Below are 14,934 nucleotides of genomic sequence, written 5' to 3' on the forward strand. Positions count from 1 at the left end.
ATGTAAACTGGCTTATTTTACCCCGGACGTTAGACTGGTTTTGTGGTGACTGAGAAATTACGGATAATATAAGTGGGGGAGTGGGTGATGTTACATAACACAGTGCACCGTTTCCCATTTTTACCTTTCGTAAATTGTACAAGTGAACAAGAGTATCCAGTTATCATTGCAATGAAAAAGCAACAAGCTTTGAGTGTGAAGTCTCGTTTATAACATGCACTTGCCGCACGTGAAAAAGGAACAGTGGAACCTTATACAGATGGTTTCCACATGATCTCTTAGCTATCCTTGCATTCTCATTTGTCAGACATTATTAACAGTAATTGAATAACGTGTGTGCTTTATCAGAAAAATCTGTCAAAAGAGTATTTCCATAGATCTGTGTTGGCTACTTAGCCTATAGGCCTATGTTCCACAGAATATTAATGAAGCACTTTATTTTCCTTGAGGTCTGTGGGTTAATTGTGTTTTCAACCTTTCTAATAATGTTAGTATACCATAAAACAAAAACATTTAACTATCAGTTATTGCATTTTCCATTAAATTGCGTCTTGTTCTTTCAAACACAGGCCTGACATTTTTTTAATGTTCTAGAATATAATCTTATTCTAGAATCAGCTTCTGTCTAGAGAATACTTTCTCATTAAATTAGTGATCACGACAATAAGGCATTTTTGTCGTCAAAGCAAATGCTGAAGGGGCCGGCTTGGTGAAGCGTTGTTGCTAATGAAGCGATACCTATTATTTTCTGGATAAGAGCTCCCTCCATCTCCATGGCGACGTGGAGATCTTACATTCAAAACCATGGAGTGTGCGCGCAGCTTTCTCGCTTGAAGGGGATCGGTTCGATGGCAGGACAAAGCGGAAGGTAGAGCCCTCTACCTTGCCGAAGAAAAGATAAACGATAGGATCTGTTTTGGGGACGAAAAGGGGAACAATTCTGAGACACAAGTCATCTTCATAGGAAAGGAGCCGGGTGAGTGAACTGAGTAAGGTTAGACTATTGTTTAAGAACAATGCCTGTTGCTTGCTACCCTATCCTGGGAAATGCCATTTTCTTTAGGCTATAGGTCTAGCCTCCAGACTGTTGCCTTTCTGCAGCAGCGCAGCCCAGTGGGCATACGATGTGGTTGAAATAATGGTCGGGGAAGTCTTATTACGAGATCGCAACCAAACGTTTTTTTGACGTCATGAAAAATACATATTCATTTGGGTGATATCTGTTTTTTGGTTGAAATCTGATTGAACTACTGACCAGTTATCTAAATGCTACTCAATTAAAAGACACCAATCTATATAAGCATGTGCATATTATTTGTAAGCCATGCACCCAGTGCAAATAAGACATTAGAACCATTACAATTATTACAGTTGGAGTAATGTTTTTTTTCCAGAAGTGTTTGCATGATTCAGCTTAGCACATTTGGCAAACAACAGCTGGCAGAAGGCACCAAAGCAGGTTAGGGTCTCGTGGCACACTGTACCCAGTCAACATGCTGGGCTCGGCCCTATTCCGTTTTGACACTGCATGGACTCGGACTCGGTGGGCTTCATGCAGGCCAAGCTTTTCCAGAGTCTGGCAGAATGATATTACTCTGGGCTCCGGTTAATGGTACTCTGGCCGAGTCCACTTCAGCTTATCCAGCCCAATTCACCTTTTTCAGGAGTAGGGTCATTTGAAGTTTTTATTCAGCAGGTAATGAAATACCAATTTTAAAAATAACAAAGAATTGTGATATTTCACCTCCAGGTCGTCAAATTTGATAGGTCATTAAAAGCTAACATTAGTGACAGTCTCTGCGGTCCTATAGCTATCAGAAATTATCCCTAAATTATAGAATCTCCGATGCTATAAATGCTTTTGCTTTTACTACAGGCTATGGCAGTGTTTTTCATAGTTGCAGGCCACCCAATTGAAAAGTGCACATTCACTTCCATAACATTTGTTCTTGGCTACCAGCATGGAAGATAAATATGCACAATAATACAAAAATGCGGTAAACCTGCAGTACATTGAAATAATTGTTGTTTAATGAATGATATCTGGTAGCTTGCTGTGTGTGTTGGCTTCTAATGATAATATTTTGTTGATGTTAATTGCAATATTTATTGTAGTTTTCTGTACATTTTCTTCTGTTCCACTGAATGCAATTTGCTGTTCTATTATGACTAACTACATTTGCTTTCAGAATTTAACAAATAACACATGTCTTTTATTGCAATATCCTACTACAATCCACCAGGATTTACAAAACCCTATTGTTATCCCATTTATTTCCATCAATAATTACAAAAGCATTATTGCACCTGAATTTGACCCTGAGAATATAACAATTGTCTTTTCCCTTAAAGCTTTTAAGCAATTAACATAATGCATGCAGTAATTTTATTTTAATTTCAGTAACTAAGTAAGGACGTAGGCATATCAATTCCAGCTAAAACTTGGATTGGAATCTGTGCCTCGCGCAGCAATAGATCTGTGAGCGCAGGCAGCCTGCTTGCTTGAGCATATTGCTCGAGCGTCAACATTCCATACAGCATGTTGGGACAAAGTGCCCAGTAGGCTACACAACAACATCACTGGGAAACAACATCAGTTTCTCGAAATGTACACCAAAAAATTGAAAAGATTAGACTGCTAAGTGGTAGTCCCTGTTCTCCTGCATTCTTGTTTTATTTTAAAGCGGCGGTTTGTTGGGGAGAAGAACATCAAGAAAAGTGTTGCTAGCTAGCTGGCTAGTTTTAGCTAGCTAATGTTAGCTCCCTGGCTAATCCTCCATGGACATGGTAAGTTAAAATTGTTACCTGTTGTAGCTAGCTAGCTAACATTTTGATATCTGTTTAGTTAAAGTGGAATTGTCAGCTTTTTAACTACTTTGCAGATATGAAACAAACAGACAATCATAATATCATCCCAAAATCGAAAATGTCCAGTTTATGCTACAAAACCAACTTTATAAAAGGTTTTAAAAATAGGTTATATTTGCCGTAACATTTCATGATGTACACTAAGGCATTGTTGGCAGAATAGATGGATGCAGTTCAATGCATGATTAATATAATTCACCAATGCATTTCTTGGTACTCCAAAAAATATTGCGATCAGGTTTAAATCACAGCTGGCCTGGTACATAGTTTGCTGCTTCCATTTGGGATGCACTGTTTCAGTTTCAATTGCTCAATATTTAGGACAAAAACAAATGAATGTAACTAAGGCTGGTAATGTCAATACAATCAAACTAGCAAGGGCAATGATCACAAGTCAGTCATAATGTGGCTAATAGGCTGGCATATCTATTTACGTAGCAAGCTAAATGTTAGCTAGATAGCTAGCTGCTAGGAGGATGTCATGTCATGTCATTGGGTGAGAGTGGGTGAGTGAGTGACTTTTCCCCCTCATATAATTTTTCGGTGACTATACTGTACACAGCTAGAGATGCAGGTGAACGACTGTTATCCAGTTAGCATATCGCTTGCGTTCGCAAATTCACTCTGGCTATTTACTCCGATTTCAGAGCACTCTCGCTAAGTGTGGCAGAGCGCAGAATAACTGATGAATTTACGAAGCGCAACACCCACTGAATATGACCGACCAGTGTCAGTAAACGTAAGAAAATAAATGAATAGTTAGTCATGAACGCTCTAGATAACATGTAAACAGCTTGACCAGCTTTGCTAGGGCGAGTAAAATGGTCAGTAAGGTGTTCTCTCGTTTGTGTCTAGAAGTAGCTAGCTAGCAAGCTAGCCAACTTTAGCCAGTTAGCTTTGGGAACTTGGTTGGGACAAGCATGTATTGTTAGCAGGCAAGCTGAAGAAGGAGGAGTAGGCTACAATTCCCCACTGTTTATCAGTGCAATTTTGACTGTCAATTAAATGAAAAAGTTTGAGAGAGTTTATCTAATGTTCCTTCGTTAGATTTTAGCTCATCTTTCTATGGCTAGCATTAGTTGTTGATTTTTTTGTTGATGTGCATAACTGAGGGAGAGAAAGTCTAACTTTTCATGGTTGTTTGATCAATAGGACTGTTAAGTTCCCAAATGTAAGAGGACTCCCAAGTGGTATTGACATATTTGCAGAAATGTGTTTTGTGACTTTTTGAGACGCGAATGCGTTTGAATGATCTTAAGTCTTGCTGTTGCAACTGCCTGTAAACAAACAGTCCAATTCAAAGTGAATGATGGCAGGCCTGTGTGGAAAATACAGGTCTACTGTAGCTCTGATTGGCTATGGCGCACCGGTCTGTGTAGACTCTGGTCCTGGACGAGACAGATGTTTTTATTAGGTTTTATTTACTGCAGTTAATTGTCCAAACGCACGGCCGCTTTCCCACTCTATATTGCTATGGAATTTTCACACAAGCCTTAGTATACGTAATTCACAAACATTCTAAGAATGTATGAAAATTACAATATCTAAGTGCTTTCTTGTCAGAATACATTTGTTTAAGTGTCATATTCTTCCTGGGGGTGTATATGAACAGATTTTAAGATTTTATGTTGCTAAAATGCTGTCAGTTCCAGTTCTACACTCTGTGTGTGTAGAAAACATTGTCATGTCAATGTTGTCATGCTATCTACAGTGCCTTGCGAAAGTATTCGGCCCCCTTGAACTTTGCGACCTTTTGCCACATTTCAGGCTTCAAACATAAAGATATAAAACTGTATTTTTTTGTGAAGAATCAACAACAAGTGGGACACAATCATGAAGTGGAACAACATTTATTGGATATTTCAAACATTTTTAACAAATCAAAAACTGAAAAATTGGGCGTGCAAAATTATTCAGCCCCCTTAAGTTAATACTTTGTAGCGCCACCTTTTGCTGCGATTACAGCTGTAAGTCGCTTGGGGTATGTCTCTATCAGTTTTGCACATCGAGAGACTGACATTTTTTCCCATTCCTCCTTGCAAAACAGCTCGAGCTCAGTGAGGTTGGATGGAGAGCATTTGTGAACAGCAGTTTTCAGTTCTTTCCACAGATTCCCGATTCGATTCAGGTCTGGACTTTGACTTGGCCATTCTAACACCTGGATATGTTTATTTTTGAACCATTCCATTGTAGATTTTGCTTTATGTTTTGGATCATTGTCTTGTTGGAAGACAAATCTCCGTCCCAGTCTCAGGTCTTTTGCAGACTCCATCAGGTTTTCTTCCAGAATGGTCCTGTATTTGGCTCCATCCATCTTCCCATCAATTTGAACCATCTTCCCTGTCCCTGCTGAAGAAAAGCAGGCCCAAACCATGATGCTGCCACCACCATGTTTGACAGTGGGGATGGTGTGTTCAGCTGTGTTGCTTTTACGCCAAACATAACGTTTTGCATTGTTGCCAAAAAGTTCGATTTTGGTTTCATCTGACCAGAGCACCTTCTTCCACATGTTTGGTGTGTCTCCCAGGTGGCTTGTGGCAAACTTTAAACAACACTTTTTATGGATATCTTTAAGAAATGGCTTTCTTCTTGCCACTCTTCCATAAAGGCCAGATTTGTGCAATATACGACTGATTGTTGTCCTATGGACAGAGTCTCCCACCTCAGCTGTAGATCTCTGCAGTTCATCCAGAGTGATCATGGGCCTCTTGGCTGCATCTCTGATCAGTCTTCTCCTTGTATGAGCTGAAAGTTTAGAGGGACGGCCAGGTCTTGGTAGATTTGCAGTGGTCTGATACTCCTTCCATTTCAATATTATCGCTTGCACAGTGCTCCTTGGGATGTTTAAAGCTTGGGAAATCTTTTTGTATCCAATTCCGGCTTTAAACTTCTTCACAACAGTATCTCGGACCTGCCTGGTGTGTTCCTTGTTCTTCATGATGCTCTCTGCACTTTTAACGGACCTCTGAGACTATCACAGTGCAGGTGCATTTATACGGAGACTTGATTACACACAGGTGGATTGTATTTATCATCATTATTAATTTAGGTCAACATTGGATCATTCAGAGATCCTCACTGAACTTCTGGAGAGAGTTTGCTGCACTGAAAGTAAAGGGGCTGAATAATTTTGCACGCCCAATTTTTCAGTTTTTGATTTGTTAAAAAAGTTTGAAATATCCAATAAATGTCGTTCCACTTCATGATTGTGTCCCACTTGTTGTTGATTCTTCACAAACAAATACAGTTTTCAATCTTTATGTTTGAAGCCTGAAATGTGACAAAAGGTCGCAAAGTTCAAGGGGGCCGAATACTTTTGCAAGGCACTGTATGTGTGTGTGTGTGTGTGTGTGTGTGTGTGTGTGTGTGTGTGTGTGTGTGTGTGTGTGTGTGTGTGTGTGTGTGTTCTGTGCATAGTTTCCATTACCCAGTATTAGCTGGCTTTTGGCAGATAAAAAAATAGAAAAGCAGATAAACAAAATTGGTACTGGCCAATTGTCTGGGAGAAGAAAAAATCCCATTGTGAAATAATGCTTTTTATCCTATTCATTGATGTTAATACCAGTCGATGTAAATACACTTGACCAGTCATGCTTATAGCATACAGATACAGAGCCTTAGAGCGGAAAATCTGTCAGACAGCGCGACAGCTACAGTATCTCAAACCACTTTGTAATGAGCTGGAGGCAGTATGCATTTTGAAAACATATATTTAATGGTTGCTTCAAAGTACCTTGCTTCAAAGTACCTTGCTTCAAAGTAACCCAGCCAAAATCAGACCATATCCGTGGAGGCAATTATTTTATATAAACTTTCTTTCATTGTCCAGTAGCCAAATGCACAATCCTAGCACCCCATGTTCGTTGTTGTATATCAGATCTCCCCTCTTTCTAAATTTAGAAATTATATTTTAATCTCTGTCACATGAAATGTCTTGTTGGCATCAGAATTCGGTAAGAAGGACCGCGCATCGTTGCATCCTCAACTTGCAGGTTCTGTTAAGATGAATTACCATAATCTAAATGTTATTTCTGTCATTCTGAGTACCTTGGGTCGATGTCCTAATCAGGTTACGCATCCAATGCATACAGGTCTGGAAAATTTCTCAAATGTTAAAATGCTGCCGGTCAAATGTCCGGAGCCACATTTTCGTATTGGAGAGAGGGGGAGAGAGATGATGATGATGATCACAAAAACATATTGAAAAGATTTTCATCATGTCAACATTGTGTCATGCCAGCTGTGTGTGTGTGTGTGTGTGTGTGTGTGTGTGTGTGTGTGTGTGTGTGTGTGTGAGAGAGAGAGAGAGAGAGAGAGATTTTAAGATATCCTAATTCTTGAAACATATGGAAGTTAAGTTTTTCTTGATTCATCAGGGATACTTGTATTTTGTATTTGACAATACAATACATTTTGCCTATCCCAGCTCCCCCTCAACACTCATTCTAACGTTACAACTCTCAACTGCCTTTTTCAATTCTTGGTTTTCTTTTTTGCAGGAATCTTCTAGCTTGGATGGCAGGATAGAGGAGGGAACAAAAGGAAGGAGTACAGAAGTTATCCTAACTAAGAAATGTACGTAAATAGCCTATGTTTTGCTGTCTATCTCTCTCTCGATCTCTCTCCGTATGTCTGCCTGACTGACAGATTGCTGAGGGGCAATGTAATAGAATGTACTTTCTATGCTAAGTCTAACTTAGTGAAGACCTTAGGTAATGGTTAATCGTGATTTGTCTCTGTCTTTACAGTTCCTGAAAAATGTCAATGACCTGATGCATGTCCTCTACAGCAGTGCTTGGCCACACACCTTGTGGAAAGGAGAGAGCAGCACTACCACTCCTTAAATCAATAGTCAAGTTTTGTGGGGTTTTTTCTTTTTTTTTCTTCTGTTTGATACTCTGATCTTCAATGTGTATTGATTCCTACTAGCCAGCTTTGTAAGAGCTAGGTTTGTACTAGCTATGCTGATGATCATTACAGTTTTTTTCTCTGCATCAGGAGAGAAACTGGATTCCCCAAGAGAAAAAAGATGCCATCTAGAACCTAAAAGGGTTAATCAAAAAAAGTGCCATCTAGAACCTAAAAGGGTTCTCAGCTGTCACCGTGAAGAAAATGATGGAGGTTTTTACATATTTTTACTGACCAGAATATTAAGTATTTTTCTGGCCATGATACCAGTTGGTCATAATTGTGACCTCTATCTGACCAGCTGGTCATAGTTTTGACCACTATTATGTGCTATATTATGTACTGGTCATAGTTAAGACCTCATCGTAACCTGGTAATGACCACCTGACTACAGCTTATTACCTACTCTAAAAAGTATTGTAGAGGAACAAGTTGGATATTGAAAACATTTCATATTTATATTTGTTTACATAGGCACCAATTAAAGTTTAAATCTGCAACATATTCTTACATTTAAAATAGATCAAGTAATGGCAAAAACAAATCATAACTCACCCACAGACATTACATGCATAGAAATACTGGGAAACAGACGATATAATGGCCCATTGTATTATTTTTTATTAATGATTAATAAGAGTGGTGTGATGGGGTAGATCCTCATCAATTCCACCGTCCGCAACCACAGGGCTCTCCAGACAATGGTGTGGTCAGCCCAATGCATGCCTGCCCTCCAGGACATCTACAGCATCCGGGGTCACAGAATGGCCAAGAAGATTATCAAGGACCTCAGCTACCCGAGCCACGGCCTGTTTACCCCACTACCATCTAGAAGGCGGGAAATGTAATTAGCGACAAAACACCATTCTCAAAAGCGCACCGCATGAGAATGGGGAGATCTAAAGATGCATCAACTGGGTTACTGATTTGACTAGGATTATGCCTTTGGCTGCTGGACTATAAAATAACATTGATTTGAAAACCAATAGATAATGCTGGTTTCAATGGCATATAAAGTGTTTATATAATAATAATTCCCCCAACATGTCTATGATCGTATTTTGGCTTGGCTAGGCTAGGCTACTTTAAAACAAGATATGATATGCTTCATAAAATGACATGAAACATCCAGGTTTTAAACAATTAAGATTATGGTTAAATAGTTTCAAAATGCTAACCGCCTCCGCTCAGATTCAAGGTAAAATGAAATGTTATTTGTCACATGCTTCGTAAACAACAGGTGTGGACTAACAGTGAAATGCTTACTTACGGGCCCTTCCCAACAATGCAGAGAGAAAGAAAATAGATCAATTATAGAAAGGTTAAACATCTAATTATAAAAGTAATAATAGATACACTATGAATATAGATAACTTGGCTATAGACAATGGGTACCAGTACCGTGTCGATGTGCAAGGGTACGGGGTACTGTAGATATGTACATATAACTAGGAATAAAGTCACAGATAGTAAACAGCAGCAGCACCGTATGTGATGAGTCAAAAAAAGTATGCAAAAAGGGTCAATGCAGACAGTCCGGATATCTATTTGGTTAACTATTTAACTAACTGTTTAGCAGTCTTATGGCTTTGGGGTAGAAGCTGTTCAGGGTCCTGTTGGTTCCAGACTTCTGTACTGCTTGCCATTGATGAACGTGAAGCTCTCGACCCACTCAACTACAGCCCTGTTGATGTTTCTTTTCTCGAAGCAAGGCATTTAGCTTGTCTGGAAGGCTTGTGTCATTGGGCAGCTCGCAGCTGGGTTTCCCGTTGTAATCCATGATAGTTTACATGTCCTGCCACATCCGAGGAGCATCAGGGCCAGAATCAGCTTGAAGGATTAGGATAGGATAGGATTCAATCTTAGTCCTGTATTGATGCTTTGGCTGTTTGGTGGTTCGTCGAAGGGCATAGCGGGATTTCTTATAAGCGTCCGGGTTAGTGTCCTGATCTAGGGTGTAATCATTAGTCAATCTACTGTGTAAGTCTATGGAAGGGGGTGACAACCACGCGCCTCCTAGGTTTTGTATAAAGTAAATTTACCTAGAGGAGAACGGAAACTAGCTGTCCTCTGGCAAGTATTAATGAGGCCGGTGACCGACGTGGTAATTTCCTCAATGCCATCGGGCGAGTCCTGGAACATATTCCAGTCTGTGCTAGCAAAACAGTCGTGTAGCTTAGCATCTGCTTCATCGGACCACTTCCGCATTGAGCTCATCACTGGTACTTCCTGTTTGAGTATTTGCTTGTAAGCAGGAATAAGAAAGATAGAGTTATGTTCTGATTTGCCAAACGGAGGGCGAGGGAGAGCTTTGTATGTGTCCCTGTGTGTGGAATAAATGTGTTCAATAGTTTTTTCGTTTCTAGTTGCAGAAGTGACTTGCTGGTAAAAATTAGGTAAGACAGTTTTCTGTTTCCTGCATTAACCCTTTGATGTGTACTAACCAGAACAACCTTCTAAAATGTATTTTACACACATTATATGTGTCCATTATAATCTATGCAAGAATCGGAATGCATGATATGTCACCAGTACTTAAAACTGTAAATAAAAATTTTATTACCACACAAACCAATATCTGATAGTGATTTATTGATACAAGTGGCCCGTGCCGGTATTATGAAAACATTACTGAGGATTTGTCACCACAGATGGTCTGTTTAAGTTTCTACCATTGTAGCTAGATGGAGTAGCTAGGCCAAGAACAGCTCTCTTTTTTTAAATGTATTTTTTTTTACCTTTATTTAACTAGGCAAGTCAGTTAAGAACAAATTCTTATTTTCAATGACGGCCTAGGAACAGTGGGTTAACTGCCTGTCAGAACAATAGATTTGGGGATTTGAACTTGCAACCTTTCAGTTACTAGTCCAACGCTCTAACCACTAGGCTACCCTGCCACCCCTAGGGGTCATGTCGGAGACAACAGTTGTTGACAACTGTAGCATTGTAGTTAAGCCTATCCCGAACCCTCTTCCTAACCTTAACCTCATTCTCGTAACCTCCTATGTTAATTTACCTAACCTGCTGCTTTAGTTATCCTAACCTGACACATTAATTACATTAACCTGCTATGTAAACAAACCATCTGTGGAGACAAATCATCAGTATCACCACACCAGCCAATCACATCACCCCTAGCACTCACTTGGAAACCATTCAGTCAAAAAAGCAGAAATTCTGGAGATTTTTGTCCATTCTGACAATGATTCTGACTATGACAGTGAGGAATCAGATTCTGACACTGACAGCGAGGAGGAGGAGCAGCAGCCCCCGCCCCCCCACCTTGTGGCCAGTGAGAACCCTGATTCTGAGGACACCTTGTCCACCGACAAAGTCCCAGGTCCCTCTGAAGATGCTGGTGGTTTTGGAGGCACACCAAAAGTGGGTGAAGTACGGAAGTCTGTGGTAGCTGGAAGGCCTCCTGCCATTTCACTCCTCCTGGCCCTGTTGTTGGCTTTGATAAGCCAGTCTGGAGTGCAAAGCCCCTTGCCATCTCCCTCTGAGGCAGAATGCTTCAAGCTGATTCTGACAGGGGATCTGGTGGGAGACAGTGTTGGAGACCAATTGCTATGCCTTGGAGCTACAGGAGAAGAGACAGCCACGGGGAAGGTGGACCACCTGACAGGAAAGAGAACGATCAAACCAGACTGTATGCTTGACTTTAATCGCAAAATGGGGGCAGTGGATAAAGCGGACATGATAAACAGCTTTGTGACATGCACTCGGAAAACCACCAAGTGGTATAAGAAGATATTTTTCCATCTGATCTACACTGCTGTCCTCAATGGCCACATAGTTCACCGCCATCTAACATCTAGATGATTACTGAACAACGTTTTTTGTAATTGGACATAGTTCACATACAAATCAAATGCAGTTCTATTATGCAATTATATTGACAATATCTCACCCACCTCTCCACTCCCTCATCATCCTCTCCACTCCCACAACTTCCCTACTCCCTCTCCAAACAGTATGTTGCTAGCATACAAAAGCTGACCTCAATATTCTGCACGTGTTCAGTTCCAGTTATGATGTTGGCAAGTTTTGTTCAATACTGTGTGTATGTGGCTTCTGAAAGTACAGAATAAAGAGGAATTATTAGTAATTGGATGCCGCACCAATGCGCCGGAGGAAACACCGTGCACCAAGGTGGCCAGGTGCACGGTGTTTCCTCAGGCGCATTGTGCGCTGTGTTAAGAAGCAGTGCGGGTTGTGTATCGGAGGACGCATGACTTTCAACCTTTGTCTCTCCAGAGCCCGTACGGGAGTTGTAGCGATGAGACAAGATAGTAGCTACTACAACAATTGGATACCAGGAGAAAAAGGGGTAAAATTAAAATAAATAAAAAATCTTGAGACTTCCTGAACACCGCACTCCCTTGAACTTACCCGATGCTGACGTTGTGTCCTGCCGATTCATAGAAATAACAGCTAGATTATTCAGCCAAGTTTCCAAGAAACATAAGATATTACAGTTCTTCAGGTCCCGTTGATAGGATAGTCTCGAATGGAGCTCTTCCAGTTTGTTCTCCAGTGATTGTACATCCGCCAATAGAACAGAGGGTAGAGGCCCACGACGGCCTCTTATATCGCTCTCTTTCTCTTCCGAGTGTCAGGAATTAGGGCCTGGTCCGGGGTGAGTATATCCTGTGCTCATTGAAGTAGAAATCTTCATGCAAATCGATTCTGATTTTCAGAAGCTCTTTTCGGTCAAAGGAAACGATGACAGAAACATTATGTTCAAAAAAAGTTAAGATCAGCGCCTAAAAAACACAAAATAGCAGAATTGGTAAGGAGCCTGTAAAATGGCCCCTATACATTCCAGCACCATTCTCCTTTATCACAGGTGAGTGATGTGCAGTGCGCAACAGGCACTGTCCTTCCCTCTCCAATCTTGTAACCATTTGATCTGAATGAACCCTACCTCAAGTATGTATGTCGACAGAATCAAGCCTTTAGACATGAATGTTAATTATCCTTCATTAGATATATTTTTTTATATAGGACTCGATTTTCCCATGATGTCAAGCAAAGAGGCACTGAGTTTGGAGGTAGGCCTTGAAATATATCCACAGGTACACCTCCAATTGATGTCAAATTATGTCAATTATCCTATCAGAAGCTTCTAAAGCCATGACATAATTTTCTGGAATTTTCCAAGCTTTTTAAAGGCACAGTCAACTTAGTGTATGTAAACTTCTTACCCACTGGAATTGTGATAAAGTGAATTATAAGTGAAATAATCTGTCTGTAAACAATTGTTTGAAGAATGACTTGTGTCATGCACAAAGTAGATGTCCTAACCGACTTACCAAAACTATAGTTTGTTAACAAGACATTTGTGGAGTGGTTGAAAAATTAGTTTTAATGACTCCGACCTAAGTATATGTAAACTTCCAACTTCAACTGTACATGTGAGAGTTTGAGTGAGTTTGAGTGAGTGACAGGGAGAATGAGCAAGAGAGAAATAGGAGAAACTACATGACTCACCGAGGGAGGTGTCTGTTGAATTATATATTATAATTATAAATGATATACCCTAATTAGCCTACTCCTGTCTATTTTTGTCTCACCTTCTTGTAAGCCTATTATATGGACAATGTCGCTTTTATTGATCTGTTTGTCAGAGTCAACAGTGTAGGCTACCCTGTAATTTGACGTATTAAAAGAGATTCTGCTAACGTCTCCAGCCATACAGTGCATTCGAAAAGTGAAGAGGCGACTTCGGCATGCTGGCCTTCTAGTCAGAGTTGCAAAGAAAAAGCCATATCTCAGACTGGCCAATAAAAATAAAAGATTAAGATTGGTAAAAGAACACAGACACTGGACAGAGGAACTCTGCCTAGAAGGCCAGCATTTCAGAGTCACCTCTTCACTTTTGATGTTGAGACTGGTGTTTTGCAGGTACTATTTAATGAAGCTGCCAGTTGAGGACTTGTGAGGTGTCTGTTTCTCAAACTAGACACTATAATATACTTGTCCTTTTGCTCAGTTGTGCACCGGGGCCTCCAACTCCTCGTTCTATTCTGGTTAGAGCCAGTTTGCACTGTTTTGTGAAGGGAGTAGTATACAGCGTTGTATGAGATCTTCAGTTTCTTGGCAATTTCTCGCATGGAACAGCCTTCATTTCTCAGAACAAGAATAGACTGATAAGTTTCAGAAGAAAGTTATTTGTTTCTGGCCATTTCGAGCCTGTAATCAAACCCACAAATGCTGATGCTCCAGATACTCAACTAGTCTAAAGAAGGCCATTTTTGTTGCTTCTTTAATCAGAACAACAGTTTTCAGCTGTGCTAACATCATTGCAAAAGGGTTTTCTAATGATCAATTAGCCTTTTAAAACGACAAACTTGGATTAGCTAACACAACTTGCCATGGCAACACAGGAGTGATGGTTGCTGATAATGGGCCTCTGTACGCCTATGTAGATATTCCATTACAAATAATTTCCAGAAACAATAGTCATTTACAACATTAACAATGTCTACACTGTATTTCTGATCAATTTTAGGTTATTTTTATGCTCAAAAATGTAGCTTTCCTTTCAAAAACAAGGACATTTCTAAGTGACCCCAAACTTTTGACCGGTAGTGTACGTCTCGTGTTTAAGCCATTGAATTGCGACTCCACTTTGTCTCTATACTAACACTTTGCTTGTTTGATTGCCTTATGGAGGGAATAACTACACTGTTAGGAGGACCTTGTATGCATCGTGGAAGTTAGAATAGCAGTGGTCGAGTGTGTTACTCACTCGTGTACTGCAATTGATATGCTGATTGATATCAGATTAGTTTGTTAAAGTCCCCGGCTACAATAAATGAAGCCTCAGGATATATGGTTGCCAGTTTGCATAAAGTCCAGTGAAGTTCCTTGATGGTCTAGTTGGTATCCGCTTGCTAACTGCTAAACGGCCGGGCCCTGGTCTGCTAACTGTTAGCTTGCCTGCCTGGTCTGCTAACTGCTAGCCCTTGCTAACTGCTTGCTTGCTAACCAGGTCTGCTAACTGCTAGCTTGCCTTCCCGGTCTGCTAACTGCTAGCCCTTGCTAACTGCTTGCTTGCTAACCCGGTCTGCTAACTGCTAGCTTGCCCTGGTCTACTAACTGTTAGCCCATGCTAACTGCTTGCTTGCTAACCCGGCCTGCTAACTGCTAGCT

The 14,934-nt window shown here is 40.5% G+C and overlaps 1 protein-coding gene and 1 long non-coding RNA gene across 2 annotated transcripts in view; both read left to right on the plus strand.

The window, feature by feature from the left end:
- The window catches only part of LOC139423174 (G protein-activated inward rectifier potassium channel 2-like), a 111,154-nt gene that overhangs the window by 153 nt on the left and 96,067 nt on the right, over nucleotides 1-14,934 (plus strand). The gene's annotated exons all lie outside the window — the stretch shown is intronic.
- On the plus strand, nucleotides 2,314-10,324 carry LOC139423175 (uncharacterized). Its single transcript, XR_011635810.1, has 3 exons — nucleotides 2,314-2,787; nucleotides 7,368-7,443; nucleotides 7,617-10,324. It is a non-coding gene; the product is annotated as an uncharacterized lncRNA (long non-coding RNA).

This window comes from Oncorhynchus clarkii, chromosome 12 (genome assembly GCF_045791955.1).
Source record: "Oncorhynchus clarkii lewisi isolate Uvic-CL-2024 chromosome 12, UVic_Ocla_1.0, whole genome shotgun sequence".
In the NCBI taxonomy this organism is placed as follows: domain Eukaryota; kingdom Metazoa; phylum Chordata; class Actinopteri; order Salmoniformes; family Salmonidae; genus Oncorhynchus; species Oncorhynchus clarkii.